Below are 25,223 nucleotides of genomic sequence, written 5' to 3' on the forward strand. Positions count from 1 at the left end.
GTGGTACTTGATCAGACAGGTTGCTGCAATTTTTGTCATGTTAAAGACATTCTAAGAATCGATAGCTTCTTCAATTTTTATATTAGTTTCCCTGTTTGTAATTTGTGCAGTAGATTTCACCACTAAAAATGGAAGACATATTTTGAAAATCTACAAACAATTAACAAAATACTTGAAAAGGCATACAGACACCCAGACTGTGTTTCAGAATGCTGTATTTCTCAGTATAAACAGTGATGAAATGCAGACCTGTGGAGAATGCACATGCAAGTCACTGCTGTGGTTTGAAATCTAAGGAACAGTGCTATTGAGACTGTCTCACCAGGTAGTATTCTAGAATTACAGTAGTCTTCCTTTGGATTGAATTTGTCAGCCCGTTGCCAAACAGAATGTTCTTTGGAACAAGACAAAAAGATTTTTGACACTCCATCAAGTACTGGAAATCATCCTATATTTGTCTTTGCCTCTGTACAGCCATGCACCTCTTATACAATACTGCCTTTAAATGCTGGGATCTCGCTGTTTATTATTTCAGCGTTCCCACCCTGTGCTCTAGCTGTGGTCTGAAGCTCTAGCCTGCTCTGTGGGCTTGTACATTTGTCATCCTTGATATCTCCTTCCTCTCGTCTGGGTTGATGTCGCCATTTCTAGGATTCTGTGTCTTCTTCGTTCTTCCTTTCTTCCTTAAGTAACTTCCAGAGCTTCTGAATATATAACTCTAATTTGAATATTACATCCCTTTCACAACTTTTAAGATATTACTCTTCTTCTTTTCCTGCTGATTCTACACTGAACTGATTCTACAATGATTCAAATCAATTTACCTTTGTAGACTTTTTCTCATGGAAGATATTAAATTTATTTCACCTTGGTGTTCTGAAATCTCTTAAGATGTCTGGGAATATGCTTCTTTCATTTATTGTGATCTGTTCTTAAAGATTATTTCAACTTGAAGATTCTCTCCTTTCATCCCTGAACAATATTCCTTAAGATTATTTGTAAGCCCCCCTCCCTTTTACCCTTGATGTTTCTTTCTGGTTTCCTAATTGCCAAAAGTTGTAACTCATAGACAGATTAATATCTTTTCTTAATATGTTAAAATCCTTTAAGTTCTGGTGTGTGCTCTTAAAAATGTCTTCAATTTTATTTCAATGTTTATCATTATATTTGAAATAATATGTGCAGCATGAATAGTTGTATAATCAAGTACTCTAACTTTTAACTTAGTAATTATTATTTTTATGCTCTAAAATTGCTCTTTATTTTGTAGCTCTCTTTTATAGCATCTGATTTTATATAATCAACATAATATCTCCCCTATCTTTATAGGTCTATTAATTTTTCTATTATGCATAACTCAACTTCTCTTATACTTAATATATACATTTTCTACCCTAAGTAACTTGAATGCATTTTATAACATCTGATTTAGTATAAATGTATGACAGGGTCTGAACTTCAGAAGCTTTTTACCCTGTCAAACTTGTATATTACCTAAGAATCCACTACGCTACTTAATAGAACTATCCACAAGCTAATTAAGTAACAAATATAGAAATACAATGTGTTTCTTTTACTCAAATTATTCTAATTTTTGAAATTTACAGAATATTTACTCATCAGAATATTTTCTATAGAGTTCTTGGCAGCTCTTCCCAAGGGTAATCTTAATAAACTTAAATCTTAGTGACTTAATAAACCTGCCTTTTGGGGGCTGGAGAGATAGCTCAGCAGTTAAGAGCACTAGCTGTTCTTCTAAAGGTCCTGAGTTCAATTCCCAGCAACAACATGGTGGCTCACAACCATCTGTAATGAGGTCTGGTGCCCTCTTCTGGCCTGCAGGCATACATGCAGGCAGAACACTGTACACATAATAAATGAATAAATCTTTAAAAAAAAATACAAGGAGATTTTTTTAAAGAATTTCTAAAAATAAATAAATAAATAAACATGCCATGTACTATGTACTTATCTAACCCCTGGAAACAGCTGCTTCTCCTCATTTACCTATTGCTGCCCCTGCATCACTTCTTTACATTGTCTTTCACATTGGTATATGTGTTAAATTAAAAGTTATAGATGAGGAGGGGAGCAGCTATTAGATGCTTATATAAGTGCCCTAGATAAATATTTCTGCTTTTTGTGTATATCAGAGTATTTGCAAATAGCTTTATTTTAAAAATGAATAATAGTTTCAAATATAGCAAAGTATTTTTGATTTAGAAGAAACTATTCAAAATCTTCCACTATAACAAGTCTTTTTCTATCCCACCAGTTAGCTCCCAAATAATGACACAGAGACTTCTTATTAATTATGAAGCTTGGCCTTTAGGTTAGGCTTGTCTCAATTAGCTCTTATAACGTAAATTAACCCATATTTTTAAATCTATGTTCTGTCACATGGCATATACCACTCTTCCATCTTGAACCTCCTGTCTCCCCTCTGTTTCTGGCTGGCAACACCTCCTTCCTTTTCCCCAGAGTCCTCTCTGTCCCCAGAAGTCCTGCCTAACCTTTTCCTGCTTAGGTATTGGCCATTCAGCTCTTTATTAAACCAGTCACAGTGCCATATCTTCACATAGTGTAAAGGAATATTCAGTAAAATTTCCCTCTTTTATGTCTAAATAAAAGGGAAAGGTTTTAACTCTAACTATAAACAATAAGGGTAATTATCAGGTAAGAATTACAGTCACAATGTCCAGTTGATTTGTATTTAGCAAATTCGGAGAAAGTGCCATATCATCTATCCTGTCTTAGTGAGTTCAAAATTTTATACCTAAGCCACTTTCTATCATAACTTATATTACCATCCTAAAAAATCCCTTTTTAGACCTTAAAACATCTTCTTAGATAAACAACTTAAGCTTTTGTGTTTTTTAACTTCATAAACTTTACATCTCTTATGTAAGTTTCTTTTCTGAATTTGGTAACAAGGAAAACTGTAAAACTATAACTATCTAGTCTTCAACCCCATCAAAGATGCAAGAAGGATATAATATTACCTGATTAAACAAGAATCAACTTCCAAAATGAAGAAATGACAGAAATCTGGCTGTGTAGTCACACCAAGGTTCTTCTGCAACATTGGGGCATCCTTCTTCTGCCTATGGGCATAGAATATCTGACAGACTTTTCTGTGAAGCACAAATTTTGAAGGACTATCTATCATACCTTGTCTTGGCAAAGTTTGACAGTTGTCATCTTTAATGCCCTGCTTATCCAATTTGGACAGCATACTGCCAGCAGTTGAGGCAAAGGCAGTTTCTTTTCCCAGTGGCTAACTTTGCCACAAATGAAAGCAAACTCCCTATGGAGTTTTTTTGATGCCTGTCATCCTCTTTTAAAGTAAGTTGGTGCTGGCGGGATCAGATATGCCTTACTGTCATGAAAATCCTTGAATGTTATTAAGACATTTTAAATGCCATATTCTTTAGGTCTTAGAAGTGTTCAAAGACCATCTATTTAAAATCTATCTGTTTGACCTTGAAACATACCTAACATGACTATAAGTTTGATTGTTATAGATGACTAACTACTAACCTGTCTTTTTTTTTTATTATCCTAAATAGTTTTCAAGGACTAAAACTTTACATTACATTTTTAAGTGAGCTGCATATGTACAATAGTTTAAACAAGAGTAGTAACATATATGCAGTATTAGAAAAATAGCCTTAAATTTGTGTAAATATATAAAAATCCATTCCAATGTAAAATATTTAAGACTGGTGGTTGTTCAAATGTAGACTCAATAATCTATCCTTCTATCCCATCATTTCTATACTGTACCCCCTTTTCCCTTCAGAAAGAGATCCCTGAATCTAATCTCCTTTGTTTAGCCTTTTTCCTGACCATAGCCAACAACAGCTTATAACCATACCCCCTAAATAATGATAAACATCCATAATCCATTGGATGACCAAAACTACCCATCCCATGTCTTGTGAATGTAGGCATCATTTTCTCTAGGCTGTTACCTGTTTTCTAGGGGTGATGGAATCTTTAGAAGACTTTGAGAAATTTAGGATGATAGTCAAGCCATAGGAGAGCTAGCTGTATTATTTTTTGTTTAGTCTCTGTGTGATGGGAAAGTGTAGAGCTTATCTGAAGTCTTAGCTGGAGTAGTTTGTGAGACTGGATCATCTCAGCTAGTAGCTTTGCAGTTGTTCTGAATGCAAAATTTTGAGGAAACAGCAACAGAGGCATTCTGAGAGGCTGGATCACCTGGGATACTTGTCTTTGTTGGTGTCTGGTCCTCTTTTCTGAAAACACATTAACTTTTAAAGATAACATATATATCTGCATTAACACAAGTTGGTTCCAGCCCACGGGCAACGGTTGGGAGCCATGTCTCTGTACACTGCTGAGCATTGGCCCACCTGAGAGACTGCAGGACTAGGAATCCACATCTGGCTCCTTGTCCAGAACTTTTCTTAGCTTTCTCAGTCCTTGTGTTTGGATATCTGAGGCCCATATTGGGTGCCATATTTAATGAATCTTTCTCTATCCTGCCAGCCAGCTCCCAAATAATGACACAGAGACTTCTTATTAATTATGAAAGCTTGGCCTTTAGCTTAGGTTTGTCTCAACTAGCTCTTATAACCTAAATTAACCCATATTTTTTAATCTGTGTTTTGCAACGTGCTGTTACCTCTCTTCCATTTTGCACCTTCTGCCACCTCTCCATCTCTGGCTGGTGGCTCTGCCTTTCTTTCCAGAGTCAGCTCTGTCTCTGGAAGTCCCACCTAACCTCTTCCTGCCTAGCTATTAGCCATTCAGGTCTTTATTAAACCAGGCACAGTGACACATCTTCACACAGTGTAAAGGAATATTCTGCAGCATTCCACTCCCTTATGAGCAGTAAATTAACATCCTTTGGGGGTTGTTCTGTCATTCTTAAACAATAAACTTAACTCTATGGATTCTGATTCATATTCACAAAAACTAATTTGACTATAGTTCAGTGAAGTCATAGAATTAAATAAAACAAAATAAATATGGTAGAAATGTAATTATTGATACCCAGAGAACTTTAAAAGCAAAGCATGACTTTTCTATGACACAGGATTGTTTTCCAGGAAGAAACTGTATAAAATAAATGTCCCACTGATTTGTATTTGTCAAAACATTTCAAGCAAGTTGTACAGAACCCAGAGGTTCTTCTGTCTTTTCTCTTTGCTTACTGCTTCACTGTTAAAAACATGAGATTAAGCCAGGCATGGTGGTGTATGCCTTTAATCCCAACACTCAGAGGCAGATGGATGTCTGTGAGTACTATGACAACCTGGTTTACAAAGCAAGTTTCAGGACAGCCAGGGCTACACAGAGAAACTCTGTCTCAAAAAAAACAAGCAAACAAATGAAAGAACTTGACATGAAGAAAAAGAGGTATGACCACTCAGCAATCTCTCTTTTCATTGCAACTGAATACCAAAATATGAAATCTGGAACTAAGCCAAGTTATAATTATCTAAAATATGATTTTAGATTTGTATTTAGTAAACTTTAATTTGGTAGAAAAGCATGTGTTGCTGAAATCAACATGAGTAGCAAGTGAAAGCTTCATGAAAGGTGGCCATATCAAGTATTCTCGACTTGAAGTGTCTTGCCAGCTTCTGAGTAATGCTTTTACTTGAAGCTTTTGTGAGTAACAGATTTTAGTGCAAGTTACTACAGTTCTTTCTGAATAATATAGGTCATGAAGAGTTCATTTGTAGGTGTGGCAGCTGTACTGCTTTGGAGGACTGTCTTTAATAGATCTACTTCATTAATTGTCATGAATTTTTTTTATTAACAAAACCAGTATATCAGGTTTAACCAGCTAAAAACTGTTCTCATAGTTGTTATCTTTATTGTCAGAAAGAATATTGTGAAAATAGGGAATTACTGTCCATGCTTTAACTCTTGACTAAACAGAAATGGCACTATCCATGAACAATAACTTAGGGGCATATTATCAAGTTGACATAGAGTGTTTCAGTTGTGCAATTCCATTAACTTTAAAGCCCTATGCTTTAGTTTCAGTGTCTTCCAGTTAGGAGTAATGCCAGAGCCGTCTGCTAGGTGCTCTCAGTTAATGTGATTAATGTCAAGTAGCAGGATGTTCATTCTTTCTTCCGTAAGCCTTAGTCCTTAGGTTTTAGGCTAAATGGCCTTCTATGGGCTTGCCTCTCAGAAAACAGGCAGTGGTATTAAGAAGCAGCTGCAATGGGTTGGAAAGTAAGTGTTAGCATGTACATTCTATTAACCAATGAAAGAAAATTTCCATCTGATGATCTTTATTATGAAATTGTGCATACAATATTAAAACTCTTGTGTTTAACACATTCCAAAAGCTTCCTTAGACATTTGATTGTCTTGTGTTGTTGTCTATGTTCTTTGTCTCTTATGTATAAAAGTAATAAGCACTTGCCTCTTGTTAGGCAATTAGTAGCCTGAATTGTTTTAATTTAAATGGTTTAAAAGATAAAAAAAGAAAAAAGCAGTTGGTGGCTTTCTCTAAATCCCCCAGTTGTTCATCTCTCTTAATAAATACTTATGAAGATTATTGTACACATTGCATATAATGGATATAAGTATCAAAAAGGCATTAAAATGACATTTACTGTTACCTTTTACTACTTACAGGTTTAGAATCATACCTAGAAAAGTAAAACAATGTTAGACAAAGTGGCATGGTTTGTTAGTGGTGCAAAATGAATTAGAATTAAAGCAATATTCTTTACATGTGCAAACTATCTTTAAGTTATTGAAAATGTCTTGGCTATTTAATGTTATCTAATTGTTCACACTATTTAATAATAACTCCATTTTTTCCTGGATCTTTTATATGGCCAGATTCCTAGACTTTTTTAAAGTTTGTGATATGAGAAATCTTGTTTCAAAGGGATACTATCCTTAAGCTCCTGAGGTTTGCAAACTGCCGTTGATCAGAATCTGCAATGTGAGTCTAGTTAGCCGTGACTTAGAGTAAACAATATAGGATATTTTCACAGTATGTCATCCAGCTGCCCCCAAATCAATGTCTGCTTGCCCATGAAGCAGATCCTTGTGCTTGTTGCCAGCTCTGCTCATGACCCACATGCCCCTCACCTGGACTATGGCCGTGATTCCAGATCCCTTCCTTCAGGCTTCAGTATACTCCCCAAGTTTGATCTTCTCTAAGGTCAACCTTCCTCTTAGCCTTGGAGTGGCTCTTCAGTCCTCTCTATAGTCCTTTTAGGTAGTCCACCACAGTAAGAGTAATGGTAGTGTTTGCTGACATTCATGTAGCACTCTATTTGGCAGGTTTGTTTCATATTCCTAATGTAATTTTCTCTGCATAACTATGTGAAATAAACAACTATTGAACAATCGAAATTTCAGTCAAATAATCTGCCCCAAACCACATAGATATTAAATGGAAGAACAAAGATTTTGACTACAAAACTTCATATTCCTTTTCCCCTCTCAGTAATATTTCCTGGTCTTCCTTCATTTCATTGATAATATAAGTGTCTTCTAAGTTTCTTCAGGCAGGAATCTTTTCCTTCAGCCTGTGCAGCCATATGATCATCCCTTGACTATGATAGTTCAATAAAACATTATAATTCATGAATTTCTGGAAAGTTGGTGATACTTCATGAAAATTCCATGACTTCACTAAAATTCGGTTTCATTATGATGAAATAATACCTCAAAATTGTATATTTGTATTTACCAAACTGAATTTATTTTATTTCTCTGTATTTTTTCAGAAGAATAAATTTATCCCATATTCTGTTACTCAGTGTATTTTAATAAACTATGAAACTAAGAAAGCTGATGACATTTTAAAGAATTTTTGCCTCATAAAGAACGTGTAGAAGAAACTCCATATCTTCTATGTTAATATTTGTAGTTTATTTCTGAACTCATACATTTTAAAAGGACAAACACAGTAAATAAAATAAGTAAGATGTTTACCAGTTTAGCTCCTTACACAACCAAACTCAATTCCTGTTATATTACTTCCATATTCAATCTATCTTTCAAATAACAGACATTTTCTTTAATGGTAAGCAAGATTATATACACATTTCCCAACCTAAATAAGTGTTACTGGATTATATCTGCCCATAATTTCTCCAGATGAAAAAGAAATTTAGTCTTGGATCATTTTCATACTAAATTGTGGCTAAGCTCAATACAAAAGGATGGTTGGACCTCTGCAAAAGAAAACAAGCATATTATAACAGGATTTCTCACATAAAGAAAATTAAGTGTTGCTTATTGAAATGACCTAATTTTTTTTGCTACAGTAAGATATTATAAGGTAAAACAATCTGCCCCAAATCACATTAAATTCCCTGTTACATTTAAATTAAATTTGTCTTTTAGATTGTTTTGTTGTTTTGAAGAGATATATAGTAGTTGTGTTTTTCACTCCTGAATATAATTTCTTATAGCAAGTAATTACCAAAACAGGTAGAAATATTAAAGGACAACAAAAATCTCATGTTGTGGTTTCATGCCTTTTCTTTCTTTTTCTTTTTCTTTTCCCTTTTTTTTTTTTTTTTTTTTTTTTTTTTGGAGGGGGTTTGTTTGTTTGGTTGGTTGGCTGGTTTGGTTTTCTGAGACAGGGTTTCTCTGTGTAGCTTTGTGCCATTCCTGGAACTCACTCTATAGCCCAGGCTGGCCTCAAACTCACAGAGATCCACCTGCCTCTGCCTCTGCCTCTGGGATTAAAGGCATGTGCCACCACTGCCCGGCTCATGCCTTTTCTTAATACCAAAAAAATTGGGCTCATCCTAACATTTTCTCTCAGAGGACTATGAAAAACAATGTTACTTAAAGTTTTTTTTAAGCAGATAATTTTAGTACTTTTTGAAAATTACAACTAATACTTTTTAAATATATTTATAAATGAAAGAATTTATTTTGTTGATATGCTGTTTATTCCAGACAATGAATAATTTTTAAAGAAGACTCACCATAGTAGTATAAAATTTGAAATAATACATTAGTTTTTAAACTCAAAGAATTTGTGTCTTGGAGCCTTGTCAGAACACTGGTGGGCAGTCAGGGCCTCTTGTTCTGGACCTGCATCTGCCATCTGGGTCGTTCCTAAAGCTGGGTGAGCTTTAGTCTTAAGTTCTGCAAGAGTATCCACATTCATCTATTCCATGCTGTCCTTAACTGAAGCACCTAGCTCAGTATCTAGCACTAACTAGTTTAGAAAGTATGCTGCAGCTACTCCCTGAGTCAGTGAGAATGCCATGTCCTCAACCAGAGACTTCCCAGCAACTCTGAGATGAGATTTTTCTTGGTATTAGAGATATGAGGGCACTTCTGTTTCTAAGAAATCTTCCCTCGCCTACTTGTAAGTATCTAGTGCAGTGGTTCTCAACCTTCCTGACACTTCGACCCTTTAATACAATTCCTCATGTTGTGGTGACCTCTAACCATAAAATTATGTTGTTGCTACTTCATAATTGTAATTTGCTACTGCTGTAAATTATAATGTAAATATCTGATATGCAGCCCCCCAAGTGGTTGAGGCCCATAGGTTGAGAACCACTGATTTAAAGTGCCTTAGAAATAACCAAATTTGGAAGACCGTGAAAGTTACAAGTTGTTAGCAATAGATTTCTCACACCTCCATGACAATATGCATGCCCTGCTTTAGTTTGAATACCTCATTTTTCCTTATTTGATGAATTCTTACTTTTCCACCCTCAGCCAAGACATCATGTCTTCATTGAAGTCCTCTGTAATCTCCCACTCAGTCTGGGTTAGGTGTTCCTCCTGTGTACACCTATAGATTTCTGTGCCTGTTTTATGCAATTTCTGAAGCCAGTTCCTGAGAGGAAACATACTAAAGAGGGCTTAGAGCCAAATCACCTATAGCACCATGCCGTATTTTCCAGTTTCAGTACTCATCTTGCTGATAAAATACCCTTAATTCAATATGGCAAATTTTCTTTGTCTTTGCACATATGTACAACTGTGACTCATAGCCTGGAAAAAACACTTTTAATTTCCTGTTAAGGTGTTCATCTCTTTCACTGGCAGGATACTCAGTTCATATTTTTCCATTTACATGGTTAATTGGTTGCCTGTGCAACCTGATCATATTTTGAACTTATTCCAGCTGGCTTTCGTGGCTATTTTATATTGAAGCCCTAGGCATGTACCTGCTGGCCTGCCTTTAGTTCTTATTGGGACTTCATCACTGTACAACATTTGAGAATTAAAAAACACATTTATATTTTATAGCATTCAGAGATAAAAATCACTGTAGATGTGTCTTTAAGAGACACAAACCACAAATAGGAGATGTGAAGTATTTATACCCATATTCCTTTTTTTCCAAACTTTGATATTTTCAGATCAGCAATGTACAAAAAATGAAATCATTTTAAGACTGGTGCATAATTCTTTATTTTATTGACGTATACAATACTATTAAATAATCCTTTGGTGGAGTCTTAGGGAGAATTCACAGCACATGAACTTTTGATGACATCTCTCAAACTCACTCTATGCATCACCGATGATGAAGTCATTTCTCTTCCATACACTGTCCATATGCAGATAGATACCTTCCTCTCATCCACCTGAGAGCAAGTAAAGTAAACAGGTCAGTCAGGATTGTTAAGTCTCATGTTGCCACCTGAAATCCAGCACATTTGTACTATTTTTTTTTTCATTCTAAAATGTAACCTGTTTATTCTAATACATTTTTTTCTTTTCAGTGGTAACCCTTTTGAATTTTTTCATTTATTTATTTTATATGTATGGGTGTTTGGCCTGCTTGTATGTCTGTGCACCTCAAGCATGCCTGGTGCTGGTGGAGGCCAGAAAAGGGGTATCAGATCCTCTGTAACTGGAGTTATGGATGATTGTGAACCACCGTGTGGGTGCTGGGAATCGAACTCATGTCCTTTGCAAGAACAGCAAGTGCTGAGCCATATCTCCAGCCCCATTCTTAACCCTTTGATGTGGGTATATTTTGAAATGTCATTAATTCAATATAATGAGTTACTAGTTCTTATTTAATACTTAGGAAGATAATTCTTGGACTTTCTATAGTTAGACTATTAAAATTCAGGTCAGTATTTGTTAGTTGTATTAAACATCCTTTAAATCTATGTCTGAAATGAGTATAAGTTTAAAGAAATCAGCCACATTTCTAAAAAATATCTAGTCAATTGCCAAGTAGTCTAAAAATATTTAAATTGATAAAATTTCTTCTTATTTAAAAAATGAAATTTTTGGCGTTTTTTTTTTTTTTGGTAGTTGTTTTGTTTTGTTCTCTCTCTCTCTCTCTCTGCCTAACCAACCAGAATCATTAAAATAAGGGCGCACAAAATTTGGAGGGCATTTGAAAATATAAAGATGTAAAACTGAACCTTTGCCATATTGAACAAGAAAATGATAAAACCTGGTGTCTCCCAGCTTTACAGAGTGTGTCTCAGTTCTGTAGGATCAGCAATGGTGTACCATTGCCTTATGAGAACAGCTGGGCAGCAGGTTTTCAACAGGCTGCTGTGTGCTCAGTAAAGGGAAGGGCCGATTGTTTTCCCTTTTTGAGTTGGCATGCTACCAAAAGAGAAGTTGGGTGCTTCCCCCCCCCCTTCTGTTTGTGCGATAGGGTTGTATATAATTTAAATGAACATCCCTTTATATTAATTCTCATGGGGTCTTTTTCTGAAGGAGATACTAAAAATGCAGTCATCCAAATGCTTTTACACCTACACACTATATTGCTGAACAAATTATTTATGGAAGGGAAGGAAAGATAAAGTTGCTTTTAAGAGTCCTTTAACATATCAGTTTGATAACTAGCAAAACACCTTTACAGCCATTAAATATTTACCAAGACTTGGCTTTAGGCAAGGGGGCGGTTTAGTGCACCGAATTTGACTCTCCGCAATGCCATTGATTAGCTATCAGAAGGACAGAGTTAATAAGTAACTTTAAGTATCACAGGGTGCTCTACATTCTTGTCAAGCCTTTTCTCTGAAGACGACCTAAAAAAAAGTCAGTTAGCACGAGCATTCCCCCACCAGTGATTGCACAAACACGGCTCTGGAGGGAAGAAAGGGCAGGCCAATCAGTTGAGCAGCGCTTGAGCAATCCTGCCTAGTGACCGTTGTCACTGCCGCTGGACCTTAGAACCGAACATGTTTACATTTAATTAGAAAGGACACACAGTTTACAGCACAGTAGCTATCAATATCGGATCAGAATTGATTTCCGCTTTCTCTCCAGTGATTGCTTCCTTCAAGCTAATTAAAAAAGGCATATAACCAAATGACTCACATAAATTTTAAAGCAAAGTAAACAGTATTCCCTGGAGAGCCAAACAAAAGTAAATGGCATTCATCCCGATGATTAGCTGAATTTTTTTTTTTTAAAGAATTCAGATACTTACAAGCGTGTTGTGAGTCCTGTTTTAGTGTTATCAGACTGGTGATATGCAAGTGTTTCCCTTTGAAGAAACCTCAGTGAATTGCTCTGCCTGGTGCCTCAGCTCTAAAAGAAACAATAGCCTCAGTTTTATCTTTATAATCCCTTAAAACATGGAGATAAGTCAGTCTGCAAGAAGCTCGGCTCACCTTGTCAGGTCTCAGTTTCCAGAGTTATACAGAAGAATACATTGAAAATACAATGGAAAAGAAGTTAATTTTCTTTTCAGTAAAGGGCATAGACTTCTCGTGTGCCATTTGCTAAAATCAGAGACCGTCTGGGTATGACAACTAGCCGTTTCTTTGTAATCACCACAGGTAAATTTATATTTAAAAAAAATAAATAAATAAAAGATTGTTTCTTTCATTCTCTGATCTGTTGGAAGAGACCAGCTTTCAGTCTCACTAGCTAATATTTTGCACATTATATAAACTTCTGTGAAAATATTATAAAATGGGAGAAATAAAGGAAAATGAGAGAAAAATTGAGGTTCCCCTCCCCCAGGAAAATCACGTCTCAGCCTCCCTTCTTCCACCTCTGTGGGGTCTGCCGTGCATGCCTTATCTCCCACAGACTGCCATCCACACACCAGAAAATACAGAATGAGTCAGATGGAATACAGCCCTTAGGAAACAGGGTTTAACTGATTTTCAGGTATTTAGTAAGCATTCTGCCAAGTACCAGATAAAATGGTGAGTGAAACTTCTGTAAGGTAAGGAATGTGGGTGTACCTCAACGATGGAGTTCGTACTTCCCATTATGGAGGCTCTGCGTTCAGTTCCTAGCACCCCAAAAATAAATGATTTTTATCTGTTTTAATTGCTATTATTCTTTATACTTCTGTGTGTGTAGCTGTTCAATAAATATCCAGTGACTAACCCCTTCAAAAATTATTTCACAACGAGCAAATACACACCGAGCCACAGGCAGGCTTCGAAAGTGCTTGCTTGTTCCCCGCACTGCGGAAAACTGCTGAAGTCCAGCAATGACACTGTATCAATGGCCCACTCAGTCTTCCAGGGTAATCTAACTCATAAAAGGTTTTCAATGTGTCATTTTCTTGATTTCATTTAAGTTTTTGAAATCTTAGGCCCTGGGTTTCTCTTAGTGCTCACAGAGCAACCAACCTGTAATCCATATTGCTTACTGAGTATAAAATAAATGTGAAGGGTTTAGACACTTCACAAAGATTCTCATCAACCATTAAGACACAAAAATTAAGAACTGTGTGATCTGGGGTGAGAATCAGGAATTAGTTCACTTATTCCATAGATATTGACTAAAAACACTTTTGGGTAGTAGATTAATATCTAGTGGTTAAAATAGAGGGGGGCATTTGTTTTTGGAGATTTTTTTCCCTGAATACATACTATCTATTCAGTTTGAAATCACATAAGAAAGTCACCTAGCCGGCCCCTTGATGTAGGTGCTAGGATCTAAACATGGGATCCCTCATGACACAGTAAGCACTTTTAACCGCTGAGCCATCTCTCTAGCCCTTAAGTTATATTTCTTGAGGAAACTCATATACAAGGTGAGATGGGGGCATGTATAAGCAGAATGGGCTCAGGGTTCTAAGGAAATTGAAAGATACTCATCCTGACTGAAGTTTTATGGATAAATAGTTGCATGATGAGAACTGAGCTGAGGAGTAATCCAGGAGGTATACACTACTCTCTTGGCTTTAGAAAATTCACTCAAGGAAAGGAATGAAAAACCATTGTGGTAATCCACTTACAAAAATTATACAGACATTCTATGTAAAGGTAGCAGTGACAAAAAGGGAAAGCAATTGAAAGGTGAAGGGAGGATTTAAGTGTAAATCAGCATAACTGATTAGATTGTAACTTGAGAGATACATATTAAAGATGACACATTGGTTTGGAGTTTGAAGGACGGAAATATGGCTGTGCTGTAGAAAATGACAGGAAGAAAAAGCTCTTCTGAGAAGGGTATGCAATGAGGTCATGAGTTCACATCCAGACATCATGTGGTAGTTATTTACAGAATAGTCAGTTGGCAATGTCTTCAAGGTATTTGTGCAGATCTGGTGCTCAATGCAGCCATCTTTACCAGAGAGGAATTTGCCATGTTATAGATGACTAACTGGAAGAGTGAGAATGAGCTGATAGGAGAGAGATGGGGAAGAAGAGAAGGCACCAACAGTCAAAGGCTAAGTAGAGGAGGAGAAGCATCTCAAGGAGCCTGGGAAGCTTTGGGAAAGTAAACAGAAACCAGCATGAATTGACTTGCAAAGTGGGGAAAGAATGCATTTCCAGGAAGAATTGGCTTCAGATAGGTAAAAGAGATAAGGCTTGGAAAGTGTCTTAATGTTTAGCAAATTCAGTAACACATTGGGCACAGAGCAGATTGCAGCCCCTTGAAATGAAATGGATATGAAGGCAGCAACCATAGAGCTAAATAAGACTTCCTAACTGGATCCTAAAGAAATCCTCTCTTAGGCCAAACTGTAATATCTGGAGAAGTTAGTAAATCTGAATCCCGATGTGTAACAACAAAAATGCTCATGGGTATTCTGGTGCCAATAACTAAAAATGAGTTCCTGAACTTTATTCTATGTTGTAGATTTGGACTCTAGCATGTTCCTATCTCATTCAGCTGAGATTCCAAAGTTGTTCCATTCAGAAGAACAAGCTAAAGCTTACCTGTTAGAGAAACATGTTATCCAATAAGTAGTGGGAACGTGGTTAGCCCTATAGAAGACCCCATAACCAAAGCAGAATCTTAAAGCAAATCTCAGTAGCCTCCCTTCAAAATCTTTCAGTAAACATGTCATGACCAAATTCGTTACATAGCTTATCTCTACCCACAGTTCAACAGTGTCTTCATACTAGCCTAACTGGGCTTCATTTAGCTCATCAGCATCCTTTCTTTTAAACTTTTGCATACACATCACTACTTTTCTGTGTCCCATGAAATTTGGTAAATTGTGTTTTCATTTTTTACTTTGTTCCATTTTTCCCTCCTTTGGCCCATATGCATTCAGAGTTTTGTTGTCCTAATTTCCAAATATTTTCCAGCCCTGTTTGTATATTAATTTTAATTTTAATCTCATAATGGCTTAGGAGCATATCTTATGACCTCTGTTCTTTTAATTTTGCTAAGATATGTTTTATGGCTCATACTATAATATACCTTGGCAAACGTTTCACCTAAGCTTGCGAAGAATGTATGATCTGGTGTTGCTAAAGTTAGTCTATAAATGACTACACTGTGTTGGTAAGTGATGTCTTGAATGGCTATTATTTCCAGAAAGAGTGAAGATCTCAACCACTGGTAAGGATGTGCAGAAGAGCCAACTTCTCAGAACCTGTTGGTGGGTGGGATTGTAATTTATAGCCACTGTAGAAAACAACATGGAGGTAACGAAAATAAAAATAAACTAGAAAAAAAGTGGAAATAACTGTCTGTCGGTTGGCAGATAAATAAAGAAAATGTGCTACACATGTGCAATAGGATATTGTTCTGTTTTGTAAAATGGCTCAATTTATAGATGACAACATGAATGAATGTAGAGGACATTACAGTACATGAAGTAAGCTAGATACAAACAGATAATACAGCATACTATTATTTACAACTGGAATCTTAAAATCTGAACTTAGCAGGAGATAGAGTGATGGTTATGAAGGATGTGACTTTTCAGATGGATAATCTGGATTAATTAATTCTGAATATAGTTTAAATAATGTGATAACTACAATTAAAAACACTGCATTAAATATTTGATATTTCCAGAGATAGGAGATCTCATTGTTCTCAAATGAAGTAATTGAATGGGAAAAAGGCCAAATATTTTTAGAGAAATACCCTACTTTTTCAAAGTTGCCACTTTTGTGTGTGGTGTGTGTTCTTGCTCTTAGTAAATTCTCATCTTTTCATATCTCCTTGCATTGGTGATAGGTGTCTTCTGCCTGCTTTCTGTGCTTTGGTTACTCCCTTCCACGTGGCTTTGCATTTGTTTTACTGTTTTAGTTTAAGGTTCTTGAGGAGGAAGGTTAGCGTGCTGAGTTTTTCCTAATGTGTGCATTGAATGCAATAACTTTTGTTCTCAGCACTGTTTGAGCTTTGTCCCACAAATTTCTGTGTGCTGCACTCTTGTTACCAGTAACTTCTGTGTGTTGTTTAATTTCTCTTGGAAATTTCTGTTTCGTTCAGAGGTTATTTAGACATATATTGTTTAGTTTCCAGGTATTTGGTGACTTTCCTGTTAACTTGTAAAACCTAGAGTGATGGGGCTGGAAATATAGTTCAGTGGCTGTTCTTCCAGAGAATTCCAGTTCAATTCCTAGCACCTACATGGCGGCTCACAACCACCTGTAACTCCAGTTCCAGGGAATGAATGCCTTCTTCTAGCCTCCACAGGCACTGCATGTATGCAGGCAAAAAACACATACACAAAGAATAAAAATAAAGGAAAAAAATAAATAATAAATAGAACCTAGAGTAACATTAACTTTCTGTTACTAATGTCTGATTTCATTCCATTTTTGTTAGAAAATAAACTATATCTGGCTTTAAATCTTTTGAATTTCTTAAATTTGTTTTGTGGTCCAGGATATTGTCTATTATGGTGTATGTTCTGGGAATGCTGGAAAGTAATGTGTGTCTTACTGCTATGTGTATCTGTGAGTATTATGTATATTCTGGTGTTCAGTGCTGTTGAGTTATTCTGTACCATTTGGTTGTTTTTGGGTAGTAGAAAGTATTAATTGTCTTACACTGTAACACAAAAATATTCCCTCAGAGATAATTGTGTTTCTTTAAATTAAAGCAGCTGTGACAAAGGGGGAACAGCAATGATGTCACCAGGCTGCCTTATTTACTCACGAAGCCTCTTGGTCCACAAGCTTAACCACGCGGAATAGATGTTCTTCCCTCTGTATGTTAGTCAGAATTAAAGCCTCTTGAAGAACAAGCTAATTTCCTCAAAAATAAGTAAAATAAGCTATTGTTTTCTTGAAAGGACCTTGGAAAAATAATTAATGCAATTAACCAGAAAGTAAAGGCAAACACTCTCCCTCAGCAAGTCAGCACACACTTTGTTTCTCATACTTTGCTTTGGTTTTATTTACTCTGTAAAACAAGCTAAGCCTGCCTCCTTTTTTTTTTTTTTTTTAAAGAATTATTTAAGGATGTTATCAGTAGCCAAATAAAAGTTGAGGAAACTGGTTTACTTCTCCCAATTCATGAAAAACCTGTAGCAACAAGAAATTGTTTTCAACAGAGTGTTTACAAAATATCTTAGTATTGCATAATATGTTTTACAAAGTCAACTAGATAGAAATCATATAAAAATTTCACAGATAAGAATGCCTTTTCTTGGCCAGGACTTGTGCTAAGAATTTTTACCCTTCAAGATCCTTTGAACTCAAGATTTTTCTCATTGTTTTGTTAATATTCAGAGAAAAAGGTATTTTCTCAGGGTTACACTGTAGAATCAAGACTAAAACTTACCCTTTGTCTTCTGTACAGTACAAGCCAGCATCATTTCTTCTACATCACACTCAGCACTCTGGAGTAATAGATGGGTAACTGCTACCAGGAGCTGTACTTTGCTGTTTAGCAGCATCTCTGGCCTTTTTCCCACTAAATGGTTGTTCCACGGCTATGGTTTTGACAATTAGAAATGTCTTTGGACACTGCAAAATGACCTTGGGGGGACTAAATCAGTCCAAGTCAAGAGGTGCTTGTTGCACTGAGGAGGTGCTTTAGTGCGTGAAGTACTTGCTGCGTATGCTCAAGAACCTGAATTTGAATTCCCAGAGCCTGCACAAAGCTGGGTGCAGCAGCACACCAGTGCTTCTTTGGCAGTCTGAGAAGCAGAGAAGCAAAGACCAGCTGGCCTGTCTTACACAGTGGTGAATGACAAAGGGACCCTGTCTCAAACAAGGGGGAAAGTATGGACAGTCATTTGAAGTTGTCCTCTGACCTCCACACATACCCTAGCATCCATAAAAATGAACACATGCTTTATACACACCCTTGTCATACATACATAGATACATACCCTGCATGCACTCACACAAAGATTTAAACAAAGGATCTACTAGTCTATATTACCTTACCTCTAAATTGTAAGCCCAAACTATTTATGTTGAAGTCCCTGGCCATTCCCCCAGCTACATGATCAGTAGTCAAGCAAGATGTTTAGTCATTCCAGGGCTTTACATCCTACATAATCCGTGTACTGAATGATCACATAATGTGTGCACAGCATGATCATGTAATACATGTTCGTGTGTGGCATAGCTATGTAAGCTCATATGTGCATGTGTGGAGGGGAATTCATAAAAAGCAGGTCACAGACTCCTTCCCACTCTTCTTCCTCTCTCTCCTTGCACAACCACTTCCATAGGCCTAAGCACATTCCCTTCTGTTCCTTCTCTCAATAAACTCTTTTAGTGAGTTTTGTTGTGCCACATAGCTTTTCTTACACGATAAACAGCACCACTTAATGAATAACATTGCGCCACATAATGATAACTAACAATTTATCCAATTAAACAGTTTATATAGATCATACCATTTACTAAGCGGTTACTGCAAGATAAATGAAGCCCAAACTGAAGAGTTAAGTGTGTGTTGTAGGGCAGTAAGTGAGATGTTCTCCTTAGGACTTGAATAATGCACCATGGAGAAAAGAGAGGACATCAGAAAAGTAGCATCAAAATGTGGTGTAAATGAAAAAAAATTGCAAATGGACAAGTACCTCAGCTGAACCCATGTGTGACATTACAGCTGAGAGTTTGACAAGCAGATGAGCATACCAGTTGAAGTAAACATACATTTCATGAAAATGCATGCTGTTGTGTGGTCATGGGCCTGTTAGTACCAAATACTTTAAGCTGAAACAGTACTGAGTCAGAGTTCAGGAAAATTATAGGGCTGTGGACAGAGACAACCAGGAAACATCTGAACAGAGAAAAAGCACTACAGAAAGGATGTTGAAGCCAGGAGTGTTAAGATTTAGTGGCAGAATACCTTGGCGCATCTAGGCCAAGGTATGCTACAAAGATTATGCCATACAACAGATCTCATTCAATGGGTTTATTGGGAGAGGGAGGGTGTGCAGAGGCTGCCTCTGAGTGAGGTGGAAGGGGCAATAGGGCTCAAAGAGAAGTATCTGCCCTTTTTTTAAAATTAATTTATTTTACGTGACAATGACAGTTTCCTCTCCCTCCTCTCTTCCCATTCCCTCCCCCCCCCCACCTCCTGTCTCCCCACCCCCATCCACTCCTCAGAAAAGGTAAGGCCTCCCATGGGAGTCAACAAAGCAGGTCATAACAAGTTGAGGCAGGGCCAAGCTCTTCCCTGCTGTGCAAGGCATCCCACCATAGGAAATAGGTTCAAAAAGCCAACTCATGTGCCAGGGACAGATCTTGGTCCCACTGCTAGGGGCCCCACAAACAGACCAAGCTACATAACTGTCACCCACATGCAGAGGGCCAAGGTCGGTCCCATGCAGGCTCCCTAGCTGTCAGTCTAGGGTCCATGAGCTACCATGAGCTTGGGTCAGCTGTCTCTGTGGGGAAATAGGTGAGATCTCCTGGGTAAACTGAGGGGGGGCATGAGGGATTGGGATGGTCAAACTGGGGGAGGGACTGAGAGGGAGAGCAACAAAAGAGATAATCTTGATGGAGCCAGTATGGGGTCAGGGAAAAACCTGGTGGCAATGCCAAGGAAACTCCCAGGAATCCACAAGGATGACCCCAACTAAGACTCCTAGCAAGAGTGGAGAGGCCCTGGCTTTTTATAAGGGTAGCGTGAGCACATAGTAAGAATATGCAACTCGTGGTGACAGTGGAAATGTGTCGCATTTTGTCGCATGATGATGACAGAGCCTGCTGCTGCTAGGTCACTGAAGGTGGGCTTAGGGGCAGGGTTTTCCAGCAAGGCATTGTAGCACATAACTATAAACCCAGGCCGGGGAGAACTGCAAGTTCGCAGACAACCTGGACTATATAGCAAATTCTAGACTAGTCTAAAACACAGCAAACTTCTGTGTCAAAAAAAAAAATAAAAAAGTCTTTTGCATGCCACTTATTAGAGAAGTGCCCACTGAGTGACTTTTTCTGTCTTGATCCTCCGCTGTATTTAAGGTAGTAATTGGGAGATATTTCAAAGCCTTATGAATTAAAATTTAGTAACGTAAAAGAGTACTATTTACTCTTCTCATTGCTGAGAGAAGCCAGGTAGGAGGGCACGGGTATGGTATGGCTGCCTACATTCCCTACATTCAAGATGATCAACTTCAGTTAAATATTCCTGGAAACACCTCTGCAGACAAGTCCAGAAATTTGTCTTCTACATAATTCTAAATCTTGAGAAGATGACAGTTGAGATTAACTATTACAGTTAGTAATTTTTTAAACTTTTTAAAAATTTATTCTTAGTGTCTTTCACATCATGCATCTTGGTCCCGTTCATTTCCTGTCCCTCTGTTTCCACCCCTCTGCCCTTGCAGCCCACCCCCCACCCCAAATAAAATTTAAGAGAAAAAAGAAAAAAGTAGGGAGGGGAATCTTGTCATGGAAGCGGCCCTGTGACACAGTGAGTCCTGAAGTCAACTCTTTTGTCCATATGTCTTTACTTGCAAGTGTTCACTGCAAAGAGTCATTGGTCTGGTTCCAGGCTTCTGGTTTCTATTACACTATCGATGCTGGGCCCTCACTGGGTCTCTTCTTGGACATCCTGCTGTTGCCCTGGGTTGTAGAGATCCTGCAGCTTTGGGTCTGCAGGACCAGTCCCTTCATGTGCTCCAGCAGGTCACAGATGGGGTGGATATTGGTGTGGGCTGACCCATAACCCTGGTTTCTGGGCCTGGGTAGTAGCAGGCTTGGTCTGCCCACCAGCTCTCCTTTGTCCTCACCATCAGGATGAACTCTCCTGCATTGCCTTGACAAGTTACACGTTTTGCAGCAATGAGCAGGGGGTGGGGCCAGTTCTGCTTTCACTTCTTCAGGGTTGAATCTCCCACACCTACACCTTCAGAGTCAGCTCTACTGTGTTGCCCAAGCATGGTGTAGGGGCCACTCTCCTGAGTGCTGCAGCAGATGGGCAGGGACAGCTCTCCCGCTCTTAGGACCTCAAGGCCAGCTCTCCCACCTGCCTCAGGCATTGATGGGAAAGGAGGGAGGGACAGCATCTCTCTCCTGCCCGTGCACCCACATGACAGGTGAATAATGGGGACAGCTCTTCCATGCTCACAGTATCGGGGCTGGCTCACCCACACCGCCAATAGGGTTGGCTCTATTGTGCTGCCCACCTGAGGTACAGGGCCTGCGCTCCTACGTGTTGTAGCAGGTGGAAGGCATGGCCAGCTTTCCCACCTGCCTCAGGTGTTGATGGGCAGAGGGGGGCAGCCCCACCACCACCACCACCCACACTGCCACATAAAGATGAGTAACGGGGGCAGTTCTCCCATGCTCACAACTGCAGGGCTGGCTCACCTCCAGCTCCACCCACAGGGTTGGCACTATTGGGCTGCCCAGGTGAGGTGCAGGGCCTGCTCTCCGGAGAGTCGCAGCTGGTGGCAGGCAGGGGCAGCTCTTCCACCCTTCTGACCCCAGGGCCAGCTCTCCCACCTGCCCCAGGCACTGATGGACAGGGGCGGGAAGGTATGTCTCCCTGACCTGTGCTGGCACATGACAGATGAGTAATGGGGACAGCTCGCCCGTGCTCACAACCTCGGGGCTGGCTCACCCACACCGCGGCCAACAGGATTGGCTGTGTTGTGCTGCCCACCTGAAGTACAGGGCCTGCGCTCCCCGGTGTTGCAGCTGATGGCGGTGGCGGGCAGGGGCAGCTCCCCCACTCCTCTGACGTCAGGACCGGCTCTCCCACTTAGTAATGTTTTAAAGTCTCATTTTCTATACTTGAGAACTTTAAATCATTAAGCTTATATAATTTCAAAACTGAAACATGACTTGACGATTTATTTATTGTATTTCATTGCCTTCATAGAAAGTAGGAAAAGTTACAATCCTGTGTGACATTGGTCACGTGCTTTGAATATCTGTGAGTGATTCAATGACTCTTCTGCTTGTCTATCATTTCTTCTCACTACAACTCAGTTTATTTCTATACTATTTAAAGGCCATTAAGTTGTAATGCTTCTGCTATGCTGAAAAATGCATCTGAAAATAAATAACTTTTGAAGGAGGTTATAATCAATAGGATTGCTTGAAGAAAGCCAGACAGTGGGGTCCTGATGTCCATGTAGGGTAGAGAACTATAAGACAAAAAGCACTAAGATGTTTATAAACATCCATATGCTGAGAATATAGTCTCCTTACTTGTTGCTCTCCCTACTTTGGGTTCATATAGGAGAATTCCTTAGAAGAATAATCATTTATTTTTTTAAGTTCTTAATGAATATGTACTTCTCATAAAATAAAGTAAACCTTAAAATTAACATTTACTGCTGGGCGGTGGTGGCGCACGCCTTTAATCCCAGCACTCGGGAGACAGAGCCAGGTGGATCTCTGTGAGTTTGAGGCCAGCCTGGTCTACAGAGCGAGATCCAGGACAGGCACCAAAACTACACAGAGAAACTCTGTCTCGAAACCCTCCCCCCCAAAAAAATTAATGTTTACCTAAACTTGACCATACAATTAATAATGGAATATTAGTGTATTGTCAATGAGAAGTAAACTACAAAATAAGGGGGAAAGCACATTATAGTTACTTATAAACTTTTTGGCCGTGGCAGGCTTCTTGCTATCTAGTTCCTATATCTTAAATTAACCCATTTCTATAAATCTATACCTTGCCACGTGGCTCGTGGCTTACCGGTATCCTTACATCTTGTTTCTCATGGCGGCGGCAGCTAACAGCATCTCCTGACTCAGCCTTCCACTTCCCAGAATTCTCCTCTCTCTTTGTCCACCTATACTTCCTGCCTGGCTACTGGCCAATCAGCACTTTATTTATTAACCAGTCAGAGCAACACATTCACAGCATACAGATATCCACAGCATACAAATATCCACAGCACTGGATCTGCACAATAATGGGTGGTAGCCACTCACTTCTGGGCACAGAGAGGGGGAGCCTCTGACTTCAGTTGTGTGCCCACAAGTGACCCCACCAGGTGGCCCTGATTAAATGAAATGGGTCACAAAACAAAAACAAAATTTTTTTTGGTGGCCTTGCATCTGGAAAAGAGGTCAGAGAAAATGAGGTTGATACAGATAGGATGAAAATCGGAGGTGTGTTAGAGAGCCATCAGAATATGTTGCGTGCTTTAATGAAACTGTCAACGAACTAACAAATAAGAACCATTCAGTGTGAAAAGTCTCATAGACTGTCAGAGGAAGCAGAATTTAGACTGAAACTTCCCTACTGAGTAGGAGCTGCACAGAGGGAAAGCTGTGCCAGCCATTGCCCTGGGAAGGAAAAGCTTCCTGTTCCAGAAACTGGCTGAAGGTTGAAATAGAAATGAGAGCTCTGTAGATGTTCAAGCACAGCGGTGTGAGTGTTCCAGCTGGGCTTGGGAGTGAGGGGAGACTGGGGTTCAAATGTCCATTCTGCTAGGGGGATGAGCTTGATTAAATTACCTGCCTCTCTTTGTTTCATTGTCTTCACTCAAAAAACAGAGACAGTAAAGGCAGCTATTCACAAAGGTTGTTTGCAGGTTTAGTGAGTTAAGATACACAATTGGTTGTTTTTAGAGATTTTTTTATTTCAGAACACATGAGATGCCTTTGCAGGATATTAGTGATGTAACTTTTAAAAGAGAACTGTAGCTACTGCTTCTGCTTAACAACATTGATGGAAGCTGGGTGTTTGTGAGGCAATTTGAATGAGTAGCTTTTTTGAGCTAGGATGTAAAGAGTCCAATCACATAGCCATCTGCACGTCACTCTAATTTTACACGGGATAACCAATTGACCAGAGTTTAGCAACAGTCTCTACTGTTAGGGATTAATTTAAATCCTGATATGATTTCTTTTGATATGTCAACTGTCTTTGTTTCTACGTGATACCTACCCCATGGTGAGGAGACTATAAAGGCTTATCTGTAACTTGAAAAGAAGAAATTTATAATCACTTCATCTGAACAATTTTAGATGAAGTGTCAGACCAGTGTTAGGCCAGTGCTGAAGTTCTCTGTCTAGCTTTTTGCAGCTTTAAGAATTATATTGCTTTCATTCATATTGTCAATTTGTGTCATATAGCTCAGTGGTTGTACTTCCAACACTCCAGTCGGCATTTCCTTTGCATGCATATACTGGAATGATTTTATTTAATAAAAAAAGAACATCTCCTGTGTGGATTTTAAATTTCCCTTATTAAATATTTATATTTTCAAAATGTCTTTATTTAATTGAGTGAGGTGCTTGGTGCCATTTCAAAATAACCTCAGGTGGTGGGTGTAATGACATATCAAAGATCTGACCTTTAGCATTTTAGGATTCTATTTGTCTGCGTTTTCTTCTGCATTCATTTAGTCTTAATTTATATGCTCTTTCTCCATATCACTTAATGAGTAGGTGTATTTATCACAAGATTCATTAACCATAAAAATATATATCTGAATACATGTCATCTGACTGGTGATTTTACCTTCATTCATATTTCCACTGTGCGTCTGTATAAGGCCGATGGGTATTTGCACAAACCTCATTCATTCTCATTAAGTGCTCTGATAGGCCCTGGATCTCCCAAACTGGGGTCCATTCTCTTCTCACGTCTTTGCTGTCAGCTTATTATACTTTTTATTTACCTAGAGATACTTTATTTTCTAGTTCTGTGCTATTCCTTTAAAA

At 38.4% G+C, this 25,223-nt stretch overlaps 1 protein-coding gene across 6 annotated transcripts in view; it reads left to right on the forward strand.

Moving 5' to 3' along the window:
• The window catches only part of Mipol1 (mirror-image polydactyly 1), a 303,018-nt gene that overhangs the window by 225,309 nt on the left and 52,486 nt on the right, over positions 1-25,223 (forward strand). The window lies entirely within an intron of this gene.

This window comes from Peromyscus leucopus, chromosome 14 (genome assembly GCF_004664715.2).
Source record: "Peromyscus leucopus breed LL Stock chromosome 14, UCI_PerLeu_2.1, whole genome shotgun sequence".
Lineage (NCBI taxonomy): Eukaryota > Metazoa > Chordata > Mammalia > Rodentia > Cricetidae > Peromyscus > Peromyscus leucopus.